Source organism: Phoenix dactylifera, chromosome 10, assembly GCF_051530095.1.
Source record: "Phoenix dactylifera cultivar Ajwa chromosome 10, Ajwa_hap1_PhDact_Kaust_v1.1, whole genome shotgun sequence".
NCBI classification, from domain to species: Eukaryota; Viridiplantae; Streptophyta; class Magnoliopsida; order Arecales; family Arecaceae; genus Phoenix; species Phoenix dactylifera.
Window position 1 is genome coordinate 1005001 of NC_143199.1, and position 10000 is coordinate 1015000.

Sequence of the window (10000 nt, forward strand, 5' to 3'; positions counted from 1 at the left end):
CGCGCGCGGCCTGGACGCGCGCGGCCAGGGCCTGGGCGCGCGCGGCCAGGGCCTGGGCGCGCGCTGGCGCTGCCTGGGCGCGCGCAGGCGCGCAGGGCCGCGGCCTGGGGGCTCACGGGCGCGTGCGGCGGGCATGCACGGGCGCGGCTTGTGTCGCGCATGGGTGTGCCGTGCCTTTGGCATGCTTGGCCTTGTCTTGGCCGACCTTGGACATGCTTGGCCAAGCATTGGGAGCCTTGGTTTGGCCAAGGCTTGGCCAAGTGCAAAGGAGGTTGGCCAAGGCTTGGCCAAGTGTAGGAAGGCTCGGCCGAGGCTTGGACATGTGCGCGGCATGCTCGGCCAAGGTTGGGCGTGCTTGGCCGAGGCTTGGCATTGATGGTATGGGCCCGGTGCGCGCGGGCGATGTCGGGCACGCGGCGGGCGCGGACGACCGCGGATGCATGCGGGCGAGCGCGGGCGTCGTCGGGCGCGCGGCGGGCCGAATGTCGGGGTGCTTGGCCAAGGTTCGGCCAAGTGTGAAGATGCTCGGCCGAGGCTTGGCCAAGCGTGAAGGGGCTTGGCCAAGGCTTGGCCGTCCCTCCAAACAAGTAGTTGGCTCGATCCTTGATCTTGGTCTTGGTAGGACCCTCCTTTGGTAACTTCCGAGCCCGGACCTCTCCTTGGTGGTGGAATTTGATGGTGGTGTATGAGGGAGGTCCGCAACATTCCCCCTTCCTTGAAAACTATCCTTGTCCTCAAGGATAAAGTTTGAATACCATCGGGGGAGTTCTTTGTGAGCATGATGTGGAAGTGGTGTTCATCCAAAATGGACAACACAACCTCTACATGTTCCTTGTGTTGCTCCATGGGTTGAGAAGGAACTAAAAGATTATCAAAGGAAGTAAACTTTGTCAAGTAAGGCCAAGGTACCTCATTTGTTGTAGCTTGAAGAATGGACGATCTTTGCAAGGCATGCAAAGGGGGCTCGGCCTCCTCCTCTTTTGAACTACTTCCGGCCTCATCATCATGTTCAAGCTCTTCCCTTTCTTCAATGACTTGTGGCTCTTCCTTTGGCAAGCTCTTGACTTCGTTGGGTTGGTCCCTTTTGCCATGTTCAACCTCTTCTTTGTCTTCGGAAGGAGTTTGCGGTTGCAAGGAAGAAGATGCATGCTTGTTGAATTTCTCTTCGATGCATGTTTGCACTCTCTCTTCTTGCTTCTTCTTGATGATATGCTCATGGCTTGCCCCAAGCTTCAAACATGTTCGGGCCTCCTCTAACTCCCTTTTTATCATCAACAATTGGCCCTCTCTCCACCTCCTTTCTCCATAGCCATGCTCCCCATGGCGGCTAGCATAGCTACTTGCTCCTTGAGCACTCCTATACTCTCCTCTTTTTTCTTCTTCTCTCCACCAACTCTCTTTCTTTTCTTCTCTTCTCTTTTCTTCTCTTTTCTTTTCTTCTCTTTTCCTTTCTTCTCGATCCTCCACTTGGCCCCGCCGAGAGGCGTGCGACCAATGTTCATTTCTCCTCGCTTCTTTCTCTCTTTTTCTCTCTTCTTTTCTTCTTTCTTCTCTCACCCTCATATATTGATCTTTTCTCTCTCTTTCCTCCCTAGCCCTTAGATTCATTCCAATTTTGGCTAGGGTCTCATTTGCCCTCATCAAACAAGCCTCACTCTCCATTATGTTTACCATATTAACCCAAAATAAAATTTGAAATTTATTTGAGTTGTAGGCGTTACCTCTTAGGAAGAAAACTTCCTAATGAAACCTCTCAATGAAAGCACCATTGTTGGAGGGCGTCTCTCGGCCCCGAGCCGCCACACCAAGCCTCGCACCTTGGCTCCTTGCGGACGCCTTAGAATTGAAGAAACGCGGGCCGAACGGGTAACGCCGGTTGTGTGCCGAGCACTTAGTAACCAAGGAAATCAAGGCAAGGGGAGGGCCTACTGGCTGCAGCTTGGCCCGACCCTTGGCTTGAATGAAACAACCAAACAATGCAAGTATTTGTGGAGGAAAGATTAAGGTTGATTCTATTCCCAAAATGAAGCTACAAGCTTAATCTAGTGGAACTATGATGGGTTCTCACTAGCCCAAGTCCTTAGAGAAACTCTAGGACCGAATACATAGGGGCAAAGCCCTCCCAAGCCCTTAGGCCGAAATACAAGTGAACTCCCAAGATGACCAAAAAGATCCTTCAAAGACCCTCATTCCTTCCCATTTATAGTGCTCTCCAAGTGGCCCAAGAGTGGCCAAGGCATAGGGGTCTTCATGGCACAAGTAGGGCCAAAGGCTTGGCCAAGGCATGGCCAAGCCTTGGGCATAGGCTGCTGGCTGGGCTGGCCCTTGGCTGGCTGGGCTGTGGCCTTGGCAGGGGGCAGGCAGGCGGCTGGCAGGACCTGGGCACGGCTGGCAGGGCGCTGGCTGGTCGGCAGGGCCTGGCTGGGCGCTGGCTGGGCGTCTGGCACGGCAGGGCTGGCTGGCAGGGCGCCTGGGCGTGCGGCAGTGCCTCTGGGCGCGCGGCAGGGGCGCTGCAGGGGCGCTGGGGCGCGGCAGGGGCGCGGCAGGGCGCTGCAGGCGCGCGGCAGGGCGCTGGCAGGGCGCGGCAGGGCGCTGGCAGGGCGCGGCACGGGCGCCGAGGCGCGGCGCGCGGCAGGGCGCGGCAGGCGGCGTGGCAGGCGCGCGGCAGGGCGGGGCAGGGCGCGCGGCAGGCGCGCGGCAGGGGGCGCGGCAGGGCGCGCGCAGGCGGCGCGGCAGGGCGCGCGGCAGGGCGCGCGCAGGCGGCGCGGCAGGGCGCGCGGCAGGCGGCGCGGCAGGGCGCGCGGCAGGCGGCGCGGCAGGGCGCGCGGCAGGCGGCGCGGCAGGGCGCGCGGCAGGCGCGCGGCAGGCGCGCGGCAGGCGCGCGGCAGGGCGCGGCACTGGCGCCGAGGCGCGGCGCGCGGCAGGGCGCGGCAGGCGGCGCGGCAGGCGCGCGGCAGGCGCGCGGCAGGCGGCGCGGCAGGGCGCGCGCAGGCGGCGCGGCAGGGCGCGCGGCAGGGCGCGCGCAGGCGGCGCGGCAGGGCGCGCGGCAGGCGGCGCGGCAGGCGGGCGCGGCCAGCGCGCGGGCGGGCGCGGCCAGCGCGCGGGCGGGCGCGGCCAGCGCGCGGGCGGGCGCGCCCAGCGGGCGGACGGGCGCGGCCTGCGCGCGCGCGGCCTGGACGCGCGCGGCCAGGGCCTGGGCGCGCGCGGCCAGGGCCTGGGCGCGCGCTGGCGCTGCCTGGGCGCGCGCAGGCGCGCAGGGCCGCGGCCTGGGGGCTCACGGGCGCGTGCGGCGGGCATGCACGGGCGCGGCTTGTGTCGCGCATGGGTGTGCCGTGCCTTTGGCATGCTTGGCCTTGTCTTGGCCGACCTTGGACATGCTTGGCCAAGCATTGGGAGCCTTGGTTTGGCCAAGGCTTGGCCAAGTGCAAAGGAGGTTGGCCAAGGCTTGGCCAAGTGTAGGAAGGCTCGGCCGAGGCTTGGACATGTGCGCGGCATGCTCGGCCAAGGTTGGGCGTGCTTGGCCGAGGCTTGGCATTGATGGTATGGGCCCGGTGCGCGCGGGCGATGTCGGGCACGCGGCGGGCGCGGACGACCGCGGATGCATGCGGGCGAGCGCGGGCGTCGTCGGGCGCGCGGCGGGCCGAATGTCGGGGTGCTTGGCCAAGGTTCGGCCAAGTGTGAAGATGCTCGGCCGAGGCTTGGCCAAGCGTGAAGGGGCTTGGCCAAGGCTTGGCCGTCCCTCCAAACAAGTAGTTGGCTCGATCCTTGATCTTGGTCTTGGTAGGACCCTCCTTTGGTAACTTCCGAGCCCGGACCTCTCCTTGGTGGTGGAATTTGATGGTGGTGTATGAGGGAGGTCCGCAACACCGTGGCCTGGGCGCGGGCGCGCGCGGCCGCGTGCGGCTGGGGCTCATGGGCGCGGCTTGGGCCACGCATGGGCATGCCATGGCTTTGGCACGCTGGGCACCGTCTTGGCCGACCTTGGAGGCACTTGGCCAAGCATTGGAGGCTTGGCTTGCCTAGGCTTGGCCAAGTGTGAATGGGCTTGGCCTATTGCGAAGAGTCACGGCAAAGGTTCGACCGAAGCTCGCGGCGCCCCGGACGGAGCCGGGCCGCTCCCGCCTTTGCCGCGGCGCACGGGCGCCGCCGCCGTCCGGCCGTCGCGGCGGCCGCGCACGGCACTTCGGCTTCCTCCGTCGGCCCTCTCGGGACGCGCGACCCGTGCGACCGGGACGCGCATCCCGTGCGACCGGGACGCGTGTCCGGGCCGTTCCCGTTTGCAACGCTCCTCGGTACTTTGGAACGCTTGGGGTGGGCTTTGGGCGGATGCCCCGCTGGGGTGGTAGGGAGGGGGGGCTGCTGCCGCCGCGGCGGGCCTTCCGCTCCACTCCGCACAAGCCCGCCGTGGGCACTCGCTGCGGGCGTGCCCGGCACCGTTCGTCCCCGAGGGATTCGGCCTGTCGGCTCGCTCGGATGGGCCACGCGCAGCGGGCCCACGACGGAGCCGGCACGCTCCTTCTGCTGGCGCGGCGCTCGGTCTATGCCTCCGGCCGGCCGTTGCGGCGGCCGTGCACGGCGCTTCGGATCGGTCGGCCCGTCGTCCCGTCCCTGACGAAGTTTTCGCGGCCGCGCGCGCGCGGAGTTGGATCGGCCTTACTTGGTCCGATCCTTCGCCCTCGCATGTTGCGTGGGCTCGGTCCCGTCCCGTTCGGTGAAATCTTTGTCCGCTCTGGTGCGTCCCTGTGGGTTCCTTTGTCGGTTTTGCGGGTTCGGCCGGGCCTTCCGTGCCGGCCCGTCGGCTCGCTCGGATGGGCCCCGCGGAGTTGGCCCACGACGGAGCCGGCACGCTCCTTTCGCTGGTGCGGCGCTCGGTCTATGCCTTCGGTCGGCCCTTGCGGCGGCCGTGCGCGGTGCTTCGGATCGGTCGGCCGGTCTTCCCGTCCCTCATGAAGTGTTCGCGGCCGCGCGCGCGCGGAGTTGGATCGGCCTTACTTGGTCCGATCCTTCGCCCTCGCATGTTTCGTGGGCTCGGTCCCGTCCTGTTCGGTGAAATCTTTGTCCGCTCTGGTGCGTCCCTGGGGGTTCCTTTGTCGGTTTTGCGGGTTCGGCCGGGCCTTCCGCGCCGGCCCGTCGGCTCGCTCGGATGGGCCCCGCGGAGTTGGCCCACGACGGAGCCGGCACGCTCCTTCCGCTGGTGCGGCTCTCGGTCTACGCCTCCAGCCGGCCCTTGCGGCGGCCGTGCGCGGCGCTTCGGTTCGGTCGGCCGGTCTTCCTGTCCCTCACGAAGTGCTCGCGGCCGCGCGCGCGCGGAGTTGGATCGGCCTTACTTGGTCCGATCCGTCGCCATCGCATGTTGCGTGGGCTCGGTCCCATCTCGGTGAAATCTTGGGCCGCTTTGGTGCGTCCCTGTGGGTTCCTTTGTCGGTTTTGCGGGCTCGACGCCGGGCCTTCCGCGCCGGTCCGTCGGCTCGCTCGGACGGACCGTGCGCAGGTGGTCCCCGACGGAGCCGGCACGCTCCTTCCGCTGGCGCGGCGCTCGGTCTATGCCTCCGGCCGGCCATCGCGGCGGCCGTGCGCGGCGCTTCGGTTCGGTCGGCCGGTCGTCCCGTCCCTCACGAAGTTCCTGCGGCCGCGCGTGCGTGGAGCGGGATCGGCCTTACTTGGTCGGATCCGTCGCCCTCGCCTGTTGCGGGGGCTCGGTCCCGTCCCGTTCGGTGAAAGCTTTGCCCGCCCTGGTGCGTCCCCGTGGGTTCCTTTGTCGGTTTTGCGGCCTTGGCGGCGGGCCTTCCGTGTCGGCCCGTCGTCTCGCTCGGACGTGCCGCGCGCAGTTGGTCCCCGACGGAGCCGGCACGCTCTTCCTCTGGTGCGGCGTGCGGTCGCAGCCTCCGGCCGGCCCGCTGCGCGTCCGTGCGCGGCGCTTCGGATCGGTCGGCCCGTCGTCTGGGTCCCTTACGAAGTTTTGCGCGACCGCTCCTTTGTCGCCGGTCCCCTGTTAGGGCTGACCGAGCCCTCCGTTCGCCCCCTGGCCCGTCGCATGGGCCCCCGGCGCCTCCGCGGCGCCCCACCGAAAACTGTCACGACGCGCATCCAGCGCCGACGAGGTCGCAGGTTACGTGCGGCAGCCGGGGGGCTAGGCCGAGCGGCGGCGGGCCCGCCCACGGACGGGCGCGGGGAGGAGCGCAGCCGGCACGCAGCGCGGAGCGGCGGCGGCATGCCGCCGGGCGGCCGTCGGCTCAACCGTGCCCGAGTCCCGCGGGCACCGCGTCGCCCGGCCGGCGCGAGCGGCGGCGGGCCCGCCCGCGGACGGGCGCGGGGAGGAGCGCAGCCGGCACGCGGCGCGGAGCGGCGGCGGCATGCCGCCGGGCGGCCGACGGCTCAACCATGCCCGAGTCCCGCGGGCACCGCGTCGCCCGGCCGGCGCGAGCGGCGGCGGGCCCGCCCGCGGACGGGCGCGGGGAGGAGCGCAGCCGGCACGCGGCGCGGAGCGGCGGCGGCATGCCGCCGGGCGGCCGACGGCTCAACCATGCCCGAGTCCCGCGGGCACCGCGTCGCCCGGCCGGCGCGAGCGCACGAGGGCGGGAGGCAACCGGGCGGCGCCTGCGGAACCGGATGCGACGGCCGGCGCCGCACGGCCCCGACGGGTCCGCACCGAAGACCAGCGCGGTGCGGATCGACCGCTGATGAGGTCAGAGGTTACGTGCGGCAGCCGGCCGGCTGGCCCGAGCGGCGGCCGGCACGCGACGCGGATCGAGCGGCCCCGACGGCTTGCAGCCGGGCGGCCGACGGCTAGGCCGTACCGGAGTCCCGCGGTCGTTCGGGCGAAGGGGCGCATGCTGCGGGAAAGGCCTGCGGCGGCGAACCGTCCGCCCGGCCGGCCAAGCCTTCCGCGGCGGCGCGCACGTGGCGGCGCGGCCGAGATGACCGAGCGAAGCCCCGGCGATGGGCGGCGCGCACGTGTCCGTGCGGCCGAGATGACCGAGCGAAGCCCGGGCGGCGCCCGCCGTGCGCCCTGCCGGATCGCGCCTTCCGCCGGCGCGCAACGCCGGTCCCGCGTTCCGGCCGCGGGAGAGGCCTGCGTCGGCGAACCGTCCGCCCCGCCGGCCGAACCTTCCGCGGCTGCGCGCACGTGTCCGTGCGGCCGAGATGACCGAGCGAAGCCCCGGCGACGGGCGGCGCCCGCCGTGCGCCCCGGCGGATTGCGCGGCCCGCCGGCGCGCAACGCCGGGCCCACGTTCCGGCTGCGGGAAAGGCCTGCGGCGGCGAACCGTCCGCCCCGCCGGCCGAACCTTGCGCGGCGGCGCTTACGTGTCCGTGCGGCAGAGATGACCGAGCAAGCTCCGGCGATGGGCGGCGCCCTCCGTGCGCCCCGCCGGATCGCCTGCGAGCGGCGAGCGTCCGGGCGGGCCCCTTTCGCAACTTCCCTCGGTACTCTAAACACCCCTTGCCTCTCGGTCTTCCCCCCGACCCTCTCGGTATTTGCTCGGATATGTGCATGCATCGTCCCTCGTCGCCTTCGGTTATCCTCCCCGGGGTGGGCTTTGCGCCGACGCGCCAACGGGGTGGTAGGGGGGCTGCAGCCGCGGCCGCCGCGTTTCGCCATCCGCGCGTGCGCCGCCGGATCCGAGTGGAGGTCGCGGGCGACTCGTCGATGCTTGTACTAGGGGCGCATGCCGGCAGCCCCCCGCGGGGTGCGGGACCCCCGATCGGCGTGCGAGGGACGGGCGTCCGGGCGGGCCCCGTTTCCAACTTCCCTCGGAACATTAAAACCCCCCGACCCCCTCGGTCTTCGCTCCGGCCCTATCGCTATTGCTCGGATATGTGCATCCACCGTCCCTCGTTGCCTTCGGTTATCTACCCCAGGGTGGGCCTTGCGCCGATGCCCCGATGGGGTGGCAGGGGTGGGGCTGCCGCGGCCGGCGCGTTTCGGCATCCGCGCTTGGGGGCTCGGACCCGAGTGGAGGTCGCGGGCGGCTCGTCGATGCCTGCACCGGGAGCGCATGCCGGCAGCCCCCCGCGGGGCGCCGGACCCCCGATCGGCGTGCGATGGACGGGGGGAGGGGCGGGCCCGGTTTGCAAATTCCCTCGGTACTTTAAAATCTCACGGCCCTGTCGGTGCTCCCTCCGGCCCTATCGCCACTGCTCGGATATGTGCATCCACCGTCCCTCGTTGCCTTCGGTTATCTACCCCGCGGTGGGCTTTGCGCCGATGCCCCGATGGGGTGGCAGGGGGGCACGCTCTAGGCCGTGCCACGGGGCGCGGGCGCCGGCGCCGTACGTCCCTCGCGGCGGCCGTGAGCGGCACCTCGGCTTGCCCGGTCTGTCCTCCCGGGACGCGCGACCCGTGCGACCGGGACGCGTGTCCGGGCCGTTCCCGTTTGCAACGCTCCTCGGTACTTTGGAACGCTTGGGGTGGGCTTTGGGCGGATGCCCCGCCGGGGTGGTAGGGAGGGGGGGCGGCTGCCGCCGCGGCGGGACTTCCGCTCCACTCCGCACAAGTCCGTCGCCTCGCGGCGGGCGCGCCCGGCACCGTTCGTCCCCGAGGGAGCCGGCACGCGCCCGCCGAGGCCCCGGCGCATGGGCGCCGCCGCCGGCCGTCCGCGCGGCGGCCGTGCGCCGGCTTCCTCCGTCGGCCCTCCCGGGATGCGCGACCCGTGCGACCGGGACGCGCATCCCGTGAGACCGGGACGCGTGTCCGGGCCGTTCCCGTTTGCAACGCTCCTCGGTACTTTGGAACGCTTGGGGTGGGCCTTGGGCGGATGCCCCGCCGGGGTGGTAGGGAGGGGGGGCTGCTGCTGCCGCGGCAGGACTTCCGCTCCACTCCGCACAAGTCTGTCGCCTCGCGGCGGGCGCGCCCGGCACCGTTCGTCCCCGAGGGAGCCGGCACGCGCCCGCCGAGGCCCCGGCGCATGGGCGCCGCCGCCGGCCGTCCGCGCGGCGGCCGTGCGCCGGCTTCCTCCGTCGGCCCTCCCGGGATGCGCGACCCGTGCGACCGGGACGCGCATCCCGTGAGACCGGGACGCGTGTCCGGGCCGTTCCCGTTTGCAACGCTCCTCGGTACTTTGGAACGCTTGGGGTGGGCCTTGGGCGGATGCCCCGCTGGGGTGGTAGGGAGGGGGGGCTGCTGCTGCCGCGGCGGGACTTCCGCTCCACTCCGCACAAGTCCGTCGCCTCGCGGCGGGCGGGCCCGGCACCGTTCGTCCTCGAGGGAGCCGGCCCGCGCCCGCCGAGGCCCCGGCGCATGGGCGCCCCCGCCGGCCGTCCGCGCGGCGGCCGTGCGCCGGCTTCCTCCGTCGGCCCTCCCGGGACGCGCGACCCGTGCGACCGGGACGCGCATCCCGTGCGACCGGGACGCGTGTCCGGGCGGTTCCCGTTTGCAACGCTCCTCGGTACTTTGGAACGCTTGGGGTGGGCTTTGGGCGGATGCCCCGTCGGGGTGGTAGGGAGGGGGGGCTGGCGCCGCCGCGGCGGGCCTTCCGCCCCCCTCCGCACAAGTCCGTTGCCTCGCGGCGGTCGTGCCCGGCACCGTTCGTCCCCGACGGAGCCGTCGCGCGCCCGACGACTTTCCGGCGCACGGGCGCCGCCGCCGGCCGTCCGTGCGCGGCGGCCGTGCGCCACTTCGGCTTCGTCCGTCGGCCCTCTCGGGACGCGCGACCCGTGCGACCGGGACGCGCATCCCGTGCGACCGGGTCGCGTGTCCGGGCCGTTCCCGTTTGCAACGCTCCTCGGTACTTTGGAACGCTTGGGGTGGGCTTTGGGCGGATGCCCCGCCGGGGTGGTAGGGAGGGGGGGTCTGCTGCCGCCGCGGCGGGCCTTCCGCTCCACTCCGCACAGGACCGTTGCCTCGCGGCGGACTTGCCCGGCACATTTCGTCCCCGACGGAGCCGGCACGCGCCTGCCGACTTCCCGGCGCACGGGCGCTGCCTTCGGCCGTCCGTGCCCGGCGGCCGTGCGCCACTTCGGCTCCCTCCATCGGCCCTCCCGGGAAGCGCGTCCCGGACGT